This window comes from Amia ocellicauda, unplaced genomic scaffold (genome assembly GCF_036373705.1).
Source record: "Amia ocellicauda isolate fAmiCal2 unplaced genomic scaffold, fAmiCal2.hap1 HAP1_SCAFFOLD_65, whole genome shotgun sequence".
NCBI classification, from domain to species: Eukaryota; Metazoa; Chordata; class Actinopteri; order Amiiformes; family Amiidae; genus Amia; species Amia ocellicauda.
In genome coordinates, this window is record NW_027102995.1 from 72501 (window position 1) to 88668 (window position 16168).

The 16168-nt window shown below is 43.3% G+C and overlaps 14 non-coding genes across 14 annotated transcripts in view; all 14 read left to right on the forward strand.

Annotated features, from left to right (window-relative positions):
* LOC136740993 (5S ribosomal RNA) overlaps positions 1–38 on the forward strand; it is a 119-nt gene extending 81 nt beyond the window's left edge. The window contains exon 1 of the ribosomal RNA XR_010813751.1: positions 1–38. This exon is cut by the window's left edge and continues 81 nt beyond it. This is a non-coding gene — a ribosomal RNA (5S ribosomal RNA).
* Positions 39–1093: 1055 nt separating this feature from the next.
* On the forward strand, positions 1094–1211 carry LOC136741178 (5S ribosomal RNA). Its single transcript, XR_010813925.1, has one exon. It is a non-coding gene; the product is annotated as a 5S ribosomal RNA (ribosomal RNA).
* Positions 1212–2277: 1066 nt separating this feature from the next.
* Positions 2278–2396, forward strand: LOC136741120 (5S ribosomal RNA). Its single transcript, XR_010813871.1, has one exon. It is a non-coding gene; the product is annotated as a 5S ribosomal RNA (ribosomal RNA).
* Positions 2397–3452: 1056 nt separating this feature from the next.
* Positions 3453–3571, forward strand: LOC136741132 (5S ribosomal RNA). The gene has a single exon (XR_010813882.1). It is a non-coding gene; the product is annotated as a 5S ribosomal RNA (ribosomal RNA).
* A 1055-nt stretch (positions 3572–4626) lies between these two features.
* LOC136741155 (5S ribosomal RNA) lies at positions 4627–4745 on the forward strand. The gene has a single exon (XR_010813904.1). It is a non-coding gene; the product is annotated as a 5S ribosomal RNA (ribosomal RNA).
* A 1055-nt stretch (positions 4746–5800) lies between these two features.
* On the forward strand, positions 5801–5919 carry LOC136741005 (5S ribosomal RNA). The gene has a single exon (XR_010813762.1). It is a non-coding gene; the product is annotated as a 5S ribosomal RNA (ribosomal RNA).
* A 1055-nt stretch (positions 5920–6974) lies between these two features.
* Positions 6975–7093, forward strand: LOC136741004 (5S ribosomal RNA). Its single transcript, XR_010813761.1, has one exon. It is a non-coding gene; the product is annotated as a 5S ribosomal RNA (ribosomal RNA).
* A 1066-nt stretch (positions 7094–8159) lies between these two features.
* On the forward strand, positions 8160–8278 carry LOC136740907 (5S ribosomal RNA). Its single transcript, XR_010813667.1, has one exon. It is a non-coding gene; the product is annotated as a 5S ribosomal RNA (ribosomal RNA).
* Positions 8279–9343: 1065 nt separating this feature from the next.
* On the forward strand, positions 9344–9462 carry LOC136741054 (5S ribosomal RNA). Its single transcript, XR_010813809.1, has one exon. It is a non-coding gene; the product is annotated as a 5S ribosomal RNA (ribosomal RNA).
* Positions 9463–10528: 1066 nt separating this feature from the next.
* LOC136740908 (5S ribosomal RNA) lies at positions 10529–10647 on the forward strand. The gene has a single exon (XR_010813668.1). It is a non-coding gene; the product is annotated as a 5S ribosomal RNA (ribosomal RNA).
* Positions 10648–11712: 1065 nt separating this feature from the next.
* LOC136741223 (5S ribosomal RNA) lies at positions 11713–11831 on the forward strand. The gene has a single exon (XR_010813967.1). It is a non-coding gene; the product is annotated as a 5S ribosomal RNA (ribosomal RNA).
* A 1055-nt stretch (positions 11832–12886) lies between these two features.
* Positions 12887–13005, forward strand: LOC136741055 (5S ribosomal RNA). Its single transcript, XR_010813810.1, has one exon. It is a non-coding gene; the product is annotated as a 5S ribosomal RNA (ribosomal RNA).
* A 1056-nt stretch (positions 13006–14061) lies between these two features.
* LOC136741010 (5S ribosomal RNA) lies at positions 14062–14180 on the forward strand. Its single transcript, XR_010813767.1, has one exon. It is a non-coding gene; the product is annotated as a 5S ribosomal RNA (ribosomal RNA).
* A 1055-nt stretch (positions 14181–15235) lies between these two features.
* LOC136741249 (5S ribosomal RNA) lies at positions 15236–15354 on the forward strand. Its single transcript, XR_010813980.1, has one exon. It is a non-coding gene; the product is annotated as a 5S ribosomal RNA (ribosomal RNA).
* Positions 15355–16168: the final 814 nt, after the last annotated feature.

Below are 16168 nucleotides of genomic sequence, written 5' to 3' on the forward strand. Positions count from 1 at the left end.
GATGGGAGACCGCCTGGGAATACCAGGTGCTGTAAGCTTTTGCATCTTTTACACACCAGAGGGCGACAAATCACAAGTTTTAACTTTGGATACACGCAATTTCATCATTATTTCAGATTTGACTTCCCCAAATACACAGGCATACAATAGATCTTGTTCTCCAACGTAAACGGTCCCTAGTAACTAGGGTACATTCGTAAATAAATTGAGCATCATGGCTAGAAGTGACTAAATGTTGCCTAATCTTTCTCATCGAGAAATGACACAATTACAGCAACACAAAAAGGAACTCCACCGGACAAAGTTCAGTGCTCACAAGGAGCTTCATTCAACACACACGGTTCCATTCCCATTCATGCAAAGCACGAAAGTGTAAAACTTGGGAACATACTTGAGAGCAAAGATCACATTCAATCTCATTCAAGGCACGGATGTGAATGCAACGGGATGAAATTACTGAAATGATGCCTGCCCTCGAACTGTGATGATGGACTACCCGACTCGCCAATAATATTGGGTTCTGGTGTATTGAAATACAGGAGCTGCTGGATTTGTGTGTTTTCTTACCCCCTCACCATAGTTTGTCAAATGTTTAAACAACTGAACTTATATTCAAGGTTTGTTTCTCTTCATATGTTTTACTGGTTTACATTTGTCTCAGCAACCTGTTGAATGATTCTTCTGCTTTCAAAACAAAATGACAACAGGATGAATGCACACACTTGAAAATACAATACATGCAATGTTATGCATCATAGTGATGCAACCTCCTTTCAGTTTCATACTGCATGTCAATTGAAATCCTTACTGAAATGCACACCTTCTCAAGATTGCGCTTGACTGGCGTGTCAGGCACTCAATTACAGCTGTTTTATCAAGACAATGTGTTCGTTTTGTAAAATATAGTTCCGGTCTGGTGTGGCACCCCAGCTAACGCACAACGTTGCCACAACGTGGCGTGTTAGCAGGGACTGTCTGCGGCGCGCTGGTGTGTCCCGGGCTTTAGAGTAGAGAGACAGTTCAACTGTAAGTATGAACGGCAGAAACGGATATTGCCTTCCCTTTAAGTAGAGCGTCAGGGACAGCCTCCCTGGCTTACGGCCTACTAGCCTGAATACGCCCGATCTCGTCCGATCTCGGAAGCTAAGCAGGCTCGGGCCTGGTCAGTACTTGGATGGGAGACCGCCTGGGAATACCAGGTGCTGTAAGCTTTTGCATCTTTTACACACCAGAGGGCGACAAATCACGATTTTTAACTTTGGATACACGCAATTTCATCATTATTTCAGATTTGACTTCCCCAAATACACAGGCATACAATAGATCTTGTTCTCCAACGTAAACGGTCCCTAGTAACTAGGGTACATTCGTAAATAAATTGAGCATCATGGCTAGAAGTGACTAAATGTTGCCTAATCTTTCTCATCGAGAAATGACACAATTACAGCAACACAAAAAGGAACTCCACCGGACAAAGTTCAGTGCTCACAAGGAGCCTCATTCAACACACACGGTTCCATTCCCATTCATGCAAAGCACGAAAGTGTAAAACTTGGGAACATACTTGAGAGCAAAGATCACATTCAATCTCATTCAAGGCACGGATGTGAATGCAACGGGATGAAATTACTGAAATGATGCCTGCCCTCGAACTGTGATGATGGACTACCCGACTCGCCAATAATATTGGGTTCTGGTGTATTGAAATACAGGAGCTGCTGGATTTGTGTGTTTTCTTACCCCCTCACCATAGTTTGTCAAATGTTTAAACAACTGAACTTATATTCAAGGTTTGTTTCTCTTCATATGTTTTACTGGTTTACATTTGTCTCAGCAACCTGTTGAATGATTCTTCTGCTTTCAAAACAAAATGACAACAGGATGAATGCACACACTTGAAAATACAATACATGCAATGTTATGCATCATAGTGATGCAACCTCCTTTCAGTTTCATACTGCATGTCAATTGAAATCCTTACTGAAATGCACACCTTCTCAAGATTGCGCTTGACTGGCGTGTCAGGCACTCAATTACAGCTGTTTTATCAAGACAATGTGTTCGTTTTGTAATATATAGTTCCGGTCTGGTGTGGCACCCCAGCTAACGCACAACGTTGCCACAATGTTGCCACAACGTGGCGTGTTAGCAGGGACTGGCTGCGGCGCGCTGGTGTGTCCCGGGCTTTAGAGTAGAGATACAGTTCAACTGCAAGTATGACCGGCAGAAACGGATATTGCCTTCCCTTTAAGTAGAGCGTCAGGGACAGCCTCCCTGGCTTACGGCCATACTAGCCTGAATACGCCCGATCTCGTCCGATCTCGGAAGCCAAGCAGGCTTGGGCCTGGTCATTACTTGGATGGGAGACCGCCTGGGAATACCAGGTGCTGTAAGCTTTTGCACCTTTTACACACCAGAGGGCGACAAATCACGAGTTTTAACTTTGGATACACACAATTTCATCATTATTTCAGATTTTACTTCCCCAAATACACAGGCATACAATAGATCTTGTTCTCCAACGTAAACGGTCCCTAGTAACTAGGGTACATTCGTAAATAAATTGAGCATCATGGCTAGAAGTGACTAAATGTTGCCTAATCTTTCTCATCGAGAAATGACACAATTACAGCAACACAAAAAGGAACTCCACCGGACAAAGTTCAGTGCTCACAAGGAGCCTCATTCAACACACACGGTTCCATTCCCATTCATGCAAAGCACGAAAGTGTAAAACTTGGGAACATACTTGAGAGCAAAGATCACATTCAATCTCATTCACGGCACGGATGTGAATGCAACGGGATGAAATTACTGAAATGATGCCTGCCCTCGAACTGTGATGATGGACTACCCGACACGCCAATAATATTGGGTTCTGGTGTATTGAAATACAGGAGCTGCTGGATTTGTTTGTTTTCTTACCCCCTCACCATAGTTTGTCAAATGTTTAAACAACTGAACTTATATTCAAGGTTTGTTTCTCTTCATATGTTTTACTGGTTTACATTTGTCTCAGCAACCTGTTGAATGATTCTTCTGCTTTCAAAACAAAATGACAACAGGATGACTGCACACACTTGAAAATACAATACATGCAATGTTATGCATCATAGTGATGCAACTTCCTTTCAGTTTCATACTGCATGTCAATTGAAATCCTTACTGAAATGCACACCTTCTCAAGATTTCGCTTGACTGGCGTGTCAGGCACTCAATTACAGCTGTTTTATCAAGACAAATGTGTTCGTTTTGTAAAATATAGTTCCGGTCTGGTGTGGCACCCCAGCTAACGCACAACGTTGCCACAACGTGGCATATTAGCAGGGACTGTCTGCGGCGCGCTGGTGTGTCCCGGGCTTTAGAGTAGAGAGACAGTTCAACTGTAAGTATGTACGGCAGAAACGGATATTGCCTTCCCTTTAAGTAGAGCTTCAGGGACAGCATTCCTGGCTTACGGCCATACTAGCCTGAATACGCCCGATCTCGTCCGATCTAGGAAGCTAAGCAGGCTCGGGCCTGGTCAGTACTTGGATGGGAGACCGCCTGGGAATACCAGGTGCTGTAAGCTTTTGCATCTTTTACACACCAGAGGGCGACAAATCACGAGTTTTAACTTTGGATACACGCAATTTCATCATTATTTCAGATTTGACTTCCCCAAATACACAGGCATACAATAGATCTTGTTCTCCAACGTAAACGGTCCCTAGTAACTAGGGTACATTCGTAAATAAATTGAGCATCATGGCTAGAAGTGACTAAATGTTGCCTAATCTTTCTCATCGAGAAATGACACAATTACAGCAACACAAAAAGGAACTCCACCGGACAAAGTTCAGTGCTCACAAGGAGCCTCATTCAACACACACGGTTCCATTCCCATTCATGCAAAGCACGAAAGTGTAAAACTTGGGAACATACTTGAGAGCAAAGATCACATTCAATCTCATTCAAGGCACGGATGTGAATGCAACGGGATGAAATTACTGAAATGATGCCTGCCCTCGAACTGTGATGATGGACTACCCGACTCGCCAATAATATTGGGTTCTGGTGTATTGAAATACAGGAGCTGCTGGATTTGTGTGTTTTCTTACCCCCTCACCATAGTTTGTCAAATGTTTAAACAACTGAACTTATATTCAAGGTTTGTTTCTCTTCATATGTTTTACTGGTTTACATTTGTCTCAGCAACCTGTTGAATGATTCTTCTGCTTTCAAAACAAAATGACAACAGGATGAATGCACACACTTGAAAATACAATACATGCAATGTTATGCATCATAGTGATGCAACCTCCTTTCAGTTTCATACTGCATGTCAATTGAATTCCTCACTGAAATGCACACCTTCTCAAGATTGCGCTTGACTGGCGTGTCAGGCACTCAATTACAGCTGTATTATCAAGACAATGTGTTCGTTTTGTAAAATATAGTTCCGGTCTGGTGTGGCACCCCAGCTAACGCACAACGTTGCCACAACGTTTCGTGTTAGCAGGGACTGTCTGCGGCGCGCTGGTGTGTCCCGGACTTTAGAGTAGAGAGACAGATCAACTGCAAGTATGAGCGGCAGAAACGGATATTGCCTTCCCTTTAAGTAGAGCGTCAGGGACAGCCTCCCTTGCTTACGACCATACTAGCCTGAATACGCACGATCTCGTCCGATCTCGGAAGCTAAGCAGGCTCGGGCCTGGTCAGTACTTGGATGGGAGACCGCCTGGGAATACCAGGTGCTGTAAGCTTTTTCATCTTTTACACACCAGAGGGCGACAAATCACGAGTTTTAACTTTGGATACACGCAATTTCATCATTATTTCAGATTTGACTTCCCCAAATACACAGGCATACAATAGATCTTGTTCTCCAACGTAAACGGTCCCTAGAAACTAGGGTACATTCGTAAATAAATTCAGCATCATGGCTAGAAGTGACTAAATGTTGCCTAATCTATCTCATCGAGAAATGACACAATTACAGCAACACAAAAAGGAACTCCACCGGACAAAGTTCAGTGCTCACAAGGAGCCTCATTCAACACACACGGTTCCATTCCCATTCATGCAAAGCACGAAAGTGTAAAACTTGGGAACATACTTGAGAGCAAAGATCACATTCAATCTCATTCAAGGCACGGATGTGAATGCAACGGGATGAAATAACTGAAATGATGCCTGCCCTCGAACTGTGATGATGGACTACCCGACTCGCCAATAATATTGGCTTCTGGTGTATTGAAATACAGGAGCTGCTGGATGTGTGTGTTTTCTTTCCCCCTCACCATAGTTTGTCAAATGTTTAAACAACTGAACTTATATTCAAGGTTTGTTTCTCTTCATATGTTTTACTGGTTTACATTTGTCTCAGCAACCTGTTGAATGATTCTTCTGCTTTCAAAACAAAATGACAACAGGATGAATGCACACACTTGAAAATACAATACATGCAATGTTATGCATCATAGTGATGCAACCTCCTTTCAGTTTCATACTGCATGTCAATTGAAATCCTTACTGAAATGCACACCTTCTCAAGATTGCGCTTGACTGGCGTGTCAGGCACTCAATTACAGCTGTTTTATCAAGACAATGTGTTCGTTTTGTAATATATAGTTCCGGTCTGGTGTGGCACCCCAGCTAACGCACAACGTTGCCACAACGTTTCGTGTTAGCAGGGACTGTCTGCGGCGCGCTGGTGTGTCCCGGACTTTAGAGTAGAGAGACAGTTCAACTGCAAGTATGAGCGGCAGAAACGGATATTGCCTTCCCTTTAAGTAGAGCGTCAGGGATAGCCTCCCTGGCTTACGGCCATACTAGCCTGAATACGCCCGATCTCGTCCGATCTCGGAAGCTAAGCAGGCTCGGGCCTGGTCAGTACTTGGATGGGAGACCGCCTGGGAATACCAGGTGCTGTAAGCTTTTGCATCTTTTACACACCAGAGGGCGACAAATCACGAGTTTTAACTTTGGATACACGCAATTTCATCATTATTTCAGATTTGACTTCCCCAAATACACAGGCATACAATAGATCTTGTTCTCCAACGTAAACGGTCCCTAGTAACTAGGGTACATTCGTAAATAAATTGAGCATCATGGCTAGAAGTGACTAAATGTTGCCTAATCTTTCTCATCGAGAAATGACACAATTACAGCAACACAAAAAGGAACTCCACCGGACAAAGTTCAGTGCTCACAAGGAGCCTCATTCAACACACACGGTTCCATTCCCATTCATGCAAAGCACGAAAGTGTAAAACTTGGGAACATACTTGAGAGCAAAGATCACATTCAATCTCATTCAAGGCACGGATGTGAATGCAACGGGATGAAATTACTGAAATGATGCCTGCCCTCGAACTGTGATGATGGACTACCCGACTCGCCAATAATATTGGGTTCTGGTGTATTGAAATACAGGAGCTGCTGGATTTGTGTGTTTTCTTACCCCCTCACCATAGTTTGTCAAATGTTTAAACAACTGAACTTATATTCAAGGTTTGTTTCTCTTCATATGTTTTACTGGTTTACATTTGTCTCAGCAACCTGTTGAATGATTCTTCTGCTTTCAAAACAAAATGACAACAGGATGAATGCACACACTTGAAAATACAATACATGCAATGTTATGCATCATAGTGATGCAACCTCCTTTCAGTTTCATACTGCATGTCAATAGAAATCCTTACTGAAATGCACACCTTCTCAAGATTGCGCTTGACTGGCGTGTCAGGCACTCAATTACAGCTGTTTTATCAAGAGAATGTGTTCGTTTTGTAATATATAGTTCCGGTCTGGTGTGGCACCCCAGCTAACGCACAACGTTGCCACAACGTGGCATGTTAGCAGGGACTGTCTGCGGTGCGCTGGTGTGTCCCAGGCTTTAGAGTAGAGAGACAGTTCAACTGTAAGTATGAACGGCAGAAACGGATATTGCCTTCCCTTTAAGTAGAGCGTCAGGGACAGCCTCCCTGGCTTACGGCCATACTAGCCTGAATACTCCCGATCTCATCAGATCTCGGAAGCCAAGCGGGCTCGGGCCTGGTCAGTACTTGGATGGGAGACCGCCTGGGAATACCAGGTGCTGTAAGCTTTTGCACCTTTTACACACCAGAGGGCGACAAATCACGAGTTTTAACTTTGGATACACGCAATTTCATCATTATTTCAGATTTTACTTCCCCAAATACACAGGCATACAATAGATCTTGTTCTCCAACGTAAACGGTCCCTAGTAACTAGGGTACATTCGTAAATAAATTGAGCATCATGGCTAGAAGTGACTAAATGTTGCCTAATCTTTCTCATCGAGAAATGACACAATTACAGCAACACAAAAAGGAACTCCACCGGACAAAGTTCAGTGCTCACAAGGAGCCTCATTCAACACACACGGTTCCATTCCCATTCATGCAAAGCACGAAAGTGTAAAACTTGGGAACATACTTGAGAGCAAAGATCACATTCAATCTCATTCAAGGCACGGATGTGAATGCAACGGGATGAAATTACTGAAATGATGCCTGCCCTCGAACTGTGATGATGGACAACCCGACTCGCCAATAATATTGGGTTCTGGTGTATTGAAATACAGGAGCTGCTGGATTTGTGTGTTTTCTTACCCCCTCACCATAGTTTGTCAAATGTTTAAACAACTGAACTTATATTCAAGGTTTGTTTCTCTTCATATGTTTTACTGGTTTACATTTGTCTCAGCAACCTGTTGAATGATTCTTCTGCTTTCAAAACAAAATGACAACAGGATGAATGCACACACTTGAAAATACAATACATGCAATGTTATGCATCATAGTGATGCAACCTCCTTTCAGTTTCATACTGCATGTCAATTGAAATCCTTACTGAAATGCACACCTTCTCAAGATTGCGCTTGACTGGCGTGTCAGGCACTCAATTACAGCTGTATTATCAAGACAATGTGTTCGTTTTGTAAAATATAGTTCCGGTCTGGAGTGGCACCCCAGCTTACGCACAACGTTGCCACAACGTTGCCACAACGTGGCGTGTTAGCAGGGACTGTCTGCGGCGCACTGGTGTGTCCCGGGCTTTAGAGTAGAGAGACAGTTCAACTGTAAGTATGATCGGCAGAAACGGATATTGCCTTCCCTTTAAGTAAAGCGTCAGGGACAGCCTCCCTGGCTTACGGCCATACTAGCCTGAATACGCCCGATCTCGTCCGATCTCGGAAGCCAAGCAGGCTTGGGCCTGGTCAGTACTTGGATGGGAGACCGCCTGGGAATACCAGGTGCTGTAAGCTTTTGCACCTTTTACACACCAGAGGGCGACAAATCACGAGTTTTAACTTGGGATACAGACAATTTCATCATTATTTCAGGTTTTACTTCCCCAAATACACAGGCATACAATAGATCTTGTTCTCCAACGTAAACGGTCCCTAGTAACTAGGGTACATTCGTAAATAAATTGAGCATCATGGCTAGAAGTGACTAAATGTTGCCTAATCTTTCTCATCGAGAAATGACACAATTACAGCAACACAAAAAGAACTCCACCGGACAAAGTTCAGTGCTCACAAGGAGCCTCATTCAACACACACGGTTCCATTCCCATTCATGCAAAGCACGAAAGTGTAAAACTTGGGAACATACTTGAGAGCAAAGATCACATTCAATCTCATTCAAGGCACGGATGTGAATGCAACGGGATGAAATTACTGAAATGATGCCTGCCCTCGAACTGTGATGATGGACTACCCGACTCGCCAATAATATTGGGTTCTGGTGTATTGAAATACAGGAGCTGCTGGATTTGTGTGTTTTCTTACCCCCTCACCATAGTTTGTCAAATGTTTAAACAACTGAACTTATATTCAAGGTTTGTTTCTCTTCATATGTTTTACTGGTTTACATTTGTCTCAGCAACCTGTTGAATGATTCTTCTGCTTTCAAAACAAAATGACAACAGGATGAATGCACACACTTGAAAATACAATACATGCAATGTTATGCATCATAGTGATGCAACCTCCTTTCAGTTTCATACTGCATGTCAATTGAAATCCTTACTGAAATGCACACCTTCTCAAGATTGCGCTTGACTGGTGTGTCAGGCACTCAATTACAGCTGTTTTATCAAGACAATGTGTTCGTTTTGTAAAATATAGTTCCGGTCTGGTGTGGCACCCCAGCTAACGCACAACGTTGCCACAACGTTGCCACAACGTGGCGTGTTAGCAGGGACTGTCTGCGGCGCACTGGTGTGTCCCGGGCTTTAGAGTAGAGAGACAGTTCAACTGTAAGTATGAACGGCAGAAACGGATATTGCCATCCCTTTAAGTAGAGCGTCAGGGACAGCCTACCTGGCTTACGGCCATACTAGCCTGAATACGCCCGATCTCGTCCGATCTCGGAAGCCAAGCAGGCTCGGGCCTGGTCAGTACTTGAATGGGAGACCGCCTGGGAATACCAGGTGCTGTAAGCTTTTGCACCTTTTACACACCAGAGGGCGACAAATCACGAGTTTTAACTTTGGATACACACAATTTCATCATTATTTCAGATTTTACTTCCCCAAATACACAGGCATACAATAGATCTTGTTCTCCAACGTAAACGGTCCCTAGTAACTAGGGTACATTCGTAAATAAATTGAGCATCATGGCTAGAAGTGACTAAATGTTGCCTAATCTTTCTCATCGAGAAATGACACAATTACAGCAACACAAAAAGGAACTCCACCGGACAAAGTTCAGTGCTCACAAGGAGCCTCATTCAACACACACGGTTCCATTCCCATTCATGCAAAGCACGAAAGTGTAAAACTTGGGAACATACTTGAGAGCAAAGATCACATTCAATCTCATTCAAGGCACGGATGTGAATGCAACGGGATGAAATTACTGAAATGATGCCTGCCCTCGAACTGTGATGATGGACTACCCGACTCGCCAATAATATTGGGTTCTGGTGTATTGAAATACAGGAGCTGCTGGATTTGTGTGTTTTCTTACCCCCTCACCATAGTTTGTCAAATGTTTAAACAACTGAACTTATATTCAAGGTTTGTTTCTCTTCATATGTTTTACTGGTTTACATTTGTCTCAGCAACCTGTTGAATGATTCTTCTGCTTTCAAAACAAAATGACAACAGGATGAATGCACACACTTGAAAATACAATACATGCAATGTTATGCATCATAGTGATGCAACCTCCTTTCAGTTTCATACTGCATGTCAATTGAAATCCTTACTGAAATGCACACCTTCTCAAGATTGCGCTTGACTGGCGTGTCAGGCACTCAATTACAGCTGTATTATCAAGACAATGTGTTCGTTTTGTAAAATATAGTTCCGGTCTGGTGTGGCACCCCAGCTAACGCACAACGTTGCCACAATGTTGCCACAACGTGGCGTGTTAGCAGGGACTGTCTGCGGCGCACTGGTGTGTCCCGGGCTTTAGAGTAGAGAGACAGTTCAACTGTAAGTATGATCGGCAGAAACGGATATTGCCTTCCCTTTAAGTAGAGCGTCAGGGACAGCCTCCCTGGCTTACGGCCATACTAGCCTGAATACGCCCGATCTCGTCCGATCTCGGAAGCCAAGCAGGCTTGGGCCTGGTCAGTACTTGGATGGGAGACCGCCTGGGAATACCAGGTGCTGTAAGCTTTTGCACCTTTTACACACCAGAGGGCGACAAATCACGAGTTTTAACTTTGGATACACACAATTTCATCATTATTTCAGGTTTTACTTCCCCAAATACACAGGCATACAATAGATCTTGTTCTCCAACGTAAACGGTCCCTAGTAACTAGGGTACATTCGTCAATAAATTGAGCATCATGGCTAGAAGTGACTAAATGTTGCCTAATCTTTCTCATCGAGAAATGACACAATTACAGCAACACAAAAAGAACTCCACCGGACAAAGTTCAGTGCTCACAAGGAGCCTCATTCAACACACATGGTTCCATTCCAATTCATGCAAAGCACGAAAGTGTAAAACTTGGGAACATTCTTGAGAGCAAAGATCACATTCAATCTCATTCAAGGCACGGATGTGAATGCATCGGGATGAATTTACTGAAATGATGCCTGCCCTCGAACTGTGATGATGGACTACCCGACTCGCCAATAATATTGGGTTCTGGTGTATTGAAATACAGGAGCTGCTGGATTTGTGTGTTTTCTTACCCCCTCACCATAGTTTGTCAAATGTTTAAACAACTGAACTTATATTCAAGGTTTGTTTCTCTTCATATGTTTTACTGGTTTACATTTGTCTCAGCAACCTGTTGAATGATTCTTCTGCTTTCAAAACAAAATGACAACAGGATGAATGCACACACTTGAAAATACAATACATGCAATGTTATGCATCATAGTGATGCAACCTCCTTTCAGTTTCATACTGCATGTCAATTGATATCCTTACTGAAATGCACACCTTCTCAAGATTGCGCTTGACTGGCGTGTCAGGCACTCAATTACAGCTGTTTTATCAAGACAATGTGATCGTTTTGTAAAATATAGTTCCGGTCTGGTGTGGCACCCCAGCTAATGCACAACGTTGCCACAACGTTGCCACAACGTGGCGTGTTAGCAGGGACTTTCTGCGACACGCTGGTATGTCCCGGGCTTTAGAGTAGAGAGACAGTTCAACTGTAAGTATGAACGGCAGAAACGGATATTGCCTTCCCTTTAAGTAGAGCGTCAGGGAAAGTCTCACTTGCTTACGGCCATACTAGCCTGAATACGCCCGATCTCGTCCGATCTCGGAAGCCAAGCAGGCTCGGGCCTGGTCAGTACTTGAATAGGAGACCGCCTGGGAATACCAGGTGCTTTAAGCTTTTGCACCTTTGACACACCAGAGGGTGACAAATCACGATTTTTAACTTTGGATACACACAATTTCATCATTATTTCAGATTTGACTTCCCCAAATACACAGGCATACAATACATTTTGTTCTCCAACGTAAACGGTCCCTAGTAACTAGGGTACATTCGTAAATAAATTGAGCATCATGGCTAGAAGTGACTAAATGTTGCCTAATCTTTCTCATCAAGAAATGACACAATTACAGCAACACAAAAAGGAACTCCACCGGACAAAGTTCAGTGCTCACAAGGAGCCTCATTCAACACACACGGTTCCATTCCCATTCATGCAAAGCACGAAAGTGTAAAACTTGGGAACATACTTGAGAGCAAAGATCACATTCAATCTCATTCAAGGCACGGATGTGAATGCAACGGGATGAAATTACTGAAATGATGCCTGCCCTCGAACTGTGATGATGGACTACCCGACTCGCCAATAATATTGGGTTCTGGTGTATTGAAATACAGGAGCTGCTGGATTTGTGTGTTTTCTTACCCCCTCACCATAGTTTGTCAAATGTTTAAACAACTGAACTTATATTCAAGGTTTGTTTCTCTTCATATGTTTTACTGGTTTACATTTGTCTCAGCAACCTGTTGAATGATTCTTCTGCTTTCAAAACAAAATGACAACAGGATGAATGCACACACTTGAAAATACAATACATGCAATGTTATGCATCATAGTGATGCAACCTCCTTTCAGTTTCATACTGCATGTCAATTGAAATCCTTACTGAAATGCACACCTTCTCAAGATTGCGCTTGACTGGCGTGTCAGGCACTCAATTACAGCTGTATTATCAAGACAATGTGTTCGTTTTGTAAAATATAGTTCCGGTCTGGTGTGGCACCCCAGCTAACGCACAACGTTGCCACAACGTTTCGTGTTAGCAGGGACTGTCTGCGGCGCGCTGGTGTGTCCCGGGCTTTAGAGTAGAGAGACAGTTCAACTGTAAGTATGAACGGCAGAAACGGATATTGCCTTCCCTTTAAGTAGAGCGTCAGGGACAGCCTCCCTGGCTTACGGCCATACTAGCCTGAATACGCCTGATCTCGTCCGATCTCGGAAGTTAAGCAGGCTCGGGCCTGGTCAGTACTTGGATGGGAGACTGCCTGGGAATACCAGGTGCTGTAAGCTTTTGCATCTTTTACACACCAGAGGGCGACAAATCACGAGTTTTAACTTTGGATACACGCAATTTCATCATTATTTCAGATTTGACTTCCCCAAATACACAGGCATACAATAGATCTTGTTCTCCAACGTAAACGGTCCCTAGTAACTAGGGTACATTCGTAAATAATTTGAGCATCATGGCTAGAATTGACTAAATGTTGCCTAATCTTTCTCATCAAGAAATGACACAATTACAGCAACACAAAAAGGAACTCCACCGGACAAAGTTCAGTGCTCACAAGGAGCCTCATTCAACACACACGGTTCCATTCCCATTCATGCAAAGTACGAAAGTGTAAAACTTGGGAACATACTTGAGAGCAAAGATCACATTCAATCTCATTCAAGGCACGGATGTGAATGCAACGGGATGAAATTACTGAAATGATGCCTGCCCTCGAACTGTGATGATGGACTACCCGACTCGCCAATAATATTGGGTTCTGGTGTATTGAAATACAGGAGCTGCTGGATTTGTGTGTTTTCTTACCCCCTCACCATAGTTTGTCAAATGTTTAAACAACTGAACTTATATTCAAGGTTTGTTTCTCTTCATATGTTTTACTGGTTTACATTTGTCTCAGCAACCTGTTGAATGATTCTTCTGCTTTCAAAACAAAATGACAACAGGATGAATGCACACACTTGAAAATACAATACATGCAATGTTATGCATCATAGTGATGCAACCTCCTTTCAGTTTCATACTGCATGTCAATTGAAATCCTTACTGAAATGCACACCTTCTCAAGATTGCGCTTGACTGGCGTGTCAGGCACTCAATTACAGCTGTTTTATCAAGACAAATGTGTTCGTTTTGTAAAATATAGTTCCGGTCTGGTGTGGCACCCCAGCTAACGCACAACGTTGCCACAACGTGGCATGTTAGCAGGGACTGTCTGCGGCGCGCTGGTGTGTCCCGGGCTTTAGAGTAGAGAGACAGTTCAACTGTAAGTATGAACGGCAGAAACGGATATTGCCTTCCCTTTGAGTAGAGTGTCAGGGACAGCCTCCCTGGCTTACGGCCATACTAGCCTGAATACGCCCGATCTCGTCCGATCTCGGAAGCTAAGCAGGCTCGGGCCTGGTCAGTACTTGGATGGGAGACTGCCTGGGAATACCAGGTGCTGTAAGCTTTTGCATCTTTTACACACCAGAGGGCGACAAATCACGAGTTTTAACTTTGGATACACGCAATTTCATCATTATTTCAGATTTGATTTCCCCAAATACACAGGCATACAATAGATCTTGTTCTCCAACGTAAACAGTCCCTAGTAACTAGGGTACATTCGTAAATAAATTGAGCATCATGGCTAGAATTGACTAAATGTTGCCTAATCTTTCTCATCGAGAAATGACACAATTACAGCAACACAAAAAGGAACTCCACCGGACAAAGTTCAGTGCTCACAAGGAGCCTCATTCAACACACACGGTTCCATTCCCATTCATGCAAAGTACGAAAGTGTAAAACTTGGGAACATACTTGAGAGCAAAGATCACATTCAATCTCATTCAAGGCACGGATGTGAATGCAACGGGATGAAATTACTGAAATGATGCCTGCCCTCGAACTGTGATGATGGACTACCCGACTCGCCAATAATATTGGGTTCTGGTGTATTGAAATACAGGAGCTGCTGGATTTGTGTGTTTTCTTACCCCCTCAACATAGTTTGTCAAATGTTTAAACAACTGAACTTATATTCAAGGTTTGTTTCTCTTCATATGTTTTACTGGTTTACATTTGTCTCAGCAACCTGTTGAATGATTCTTCTGCTTTCAAAACAAAATGACAACAGGATGAATGCACACACTTGAAAATACAATACATGCAATGTTATGCATCATAGTGATGCAACCTCCTTTCAGTTTCATACTGCATGTCAATTGAAATCCTTACTGAAATGCACACCTTCTCAAGATTGCGCTTGACTGGCGTGTCAGGCACTCAATTACAGCTGTATAATCAAGACAATGTGTTCGTTTTGTAAAATATAGTTCCGGTCTGGTGTGGCACCCCAGCTAACGCACAATGTTGCCACAACGTGGCGTGTTAGCAGGGACTGTCTGCGGCGCGCTGCTGTGTCCCGGGCTTTAGAGTAGAGAGACAGTTCAACTGCAAGTATGAACGGCAGAAACGGATATTTCCTTCCCTTTAAGTAGAGCGTCAGGGACAGCCTCCCTGACTTACGGCCATACTATCCTGAATATGCCCGATCTCGTCCGATCTCGGAAGCCAAGCAGGCTCGGGCCTGGTCAGTACTTGGATGGGAGACCGCCTGGGAATACCAGGTGCTGTAACCTCTTGCACCTTTTACACACCAGAGGGCGACAAATCACGAGTTTTAACTTTGGATACACACAATTTCATCATTATTTCAGATTTTACTTCCCCAAATACACAGGCATAAAATAGATCTTGTTCTCCAACGTAAACGGTCCCTAGTAACTAGCGTACATTCGTAAATAAATTGAGCATCATGGCTAGAAGTGACTAAATGTTGCCTAATCTTTCTCATCAAGAAATGACACAATTACAGCAACACAAAAAGGAACTCCACCGGACAAAATTCAGTGCTCACAAGGAGCCTCATTCAACACACTCGGTTCCATTCCCATTCATGCAAAGCACGAAAGTGTAAAACTTGGGAACATACTTGAGAGCAAAGATCACATTCAATCTCATTCAAGGCACGGATGTGAATGCAACGGGATGAAATTACTGAAATGATGCCTGCCCTCGAACTGTGATGATGGACTACCCGACTCGCCAATAATATTGGGTTCTGGTGTATTGAAATACAGGAGCTGCTGGATTTGTGTGTTTTCTTACCCCCTCACCATAGTTTGTCAAATGTTTAAACAACTGAACTTATATTCAAGGTTTGTTTCTCTTCATATGTTTTACTGGTTTACATTTGTCTCAGCAACCTGTTGAATGATTCATCTGCTTTCAAAACAAAATGACAACAGGATGAATGCACACACTTGAAAATACACTACATGCAATGTTATGCATCATAGTGATGCAACCTCCTTTCAGTTTCATACTGCATGTCAATTGAAATCCTTACTGAAATGCACACCTTCTCAAGATTGCGCTTGACTGGCGTGTCAG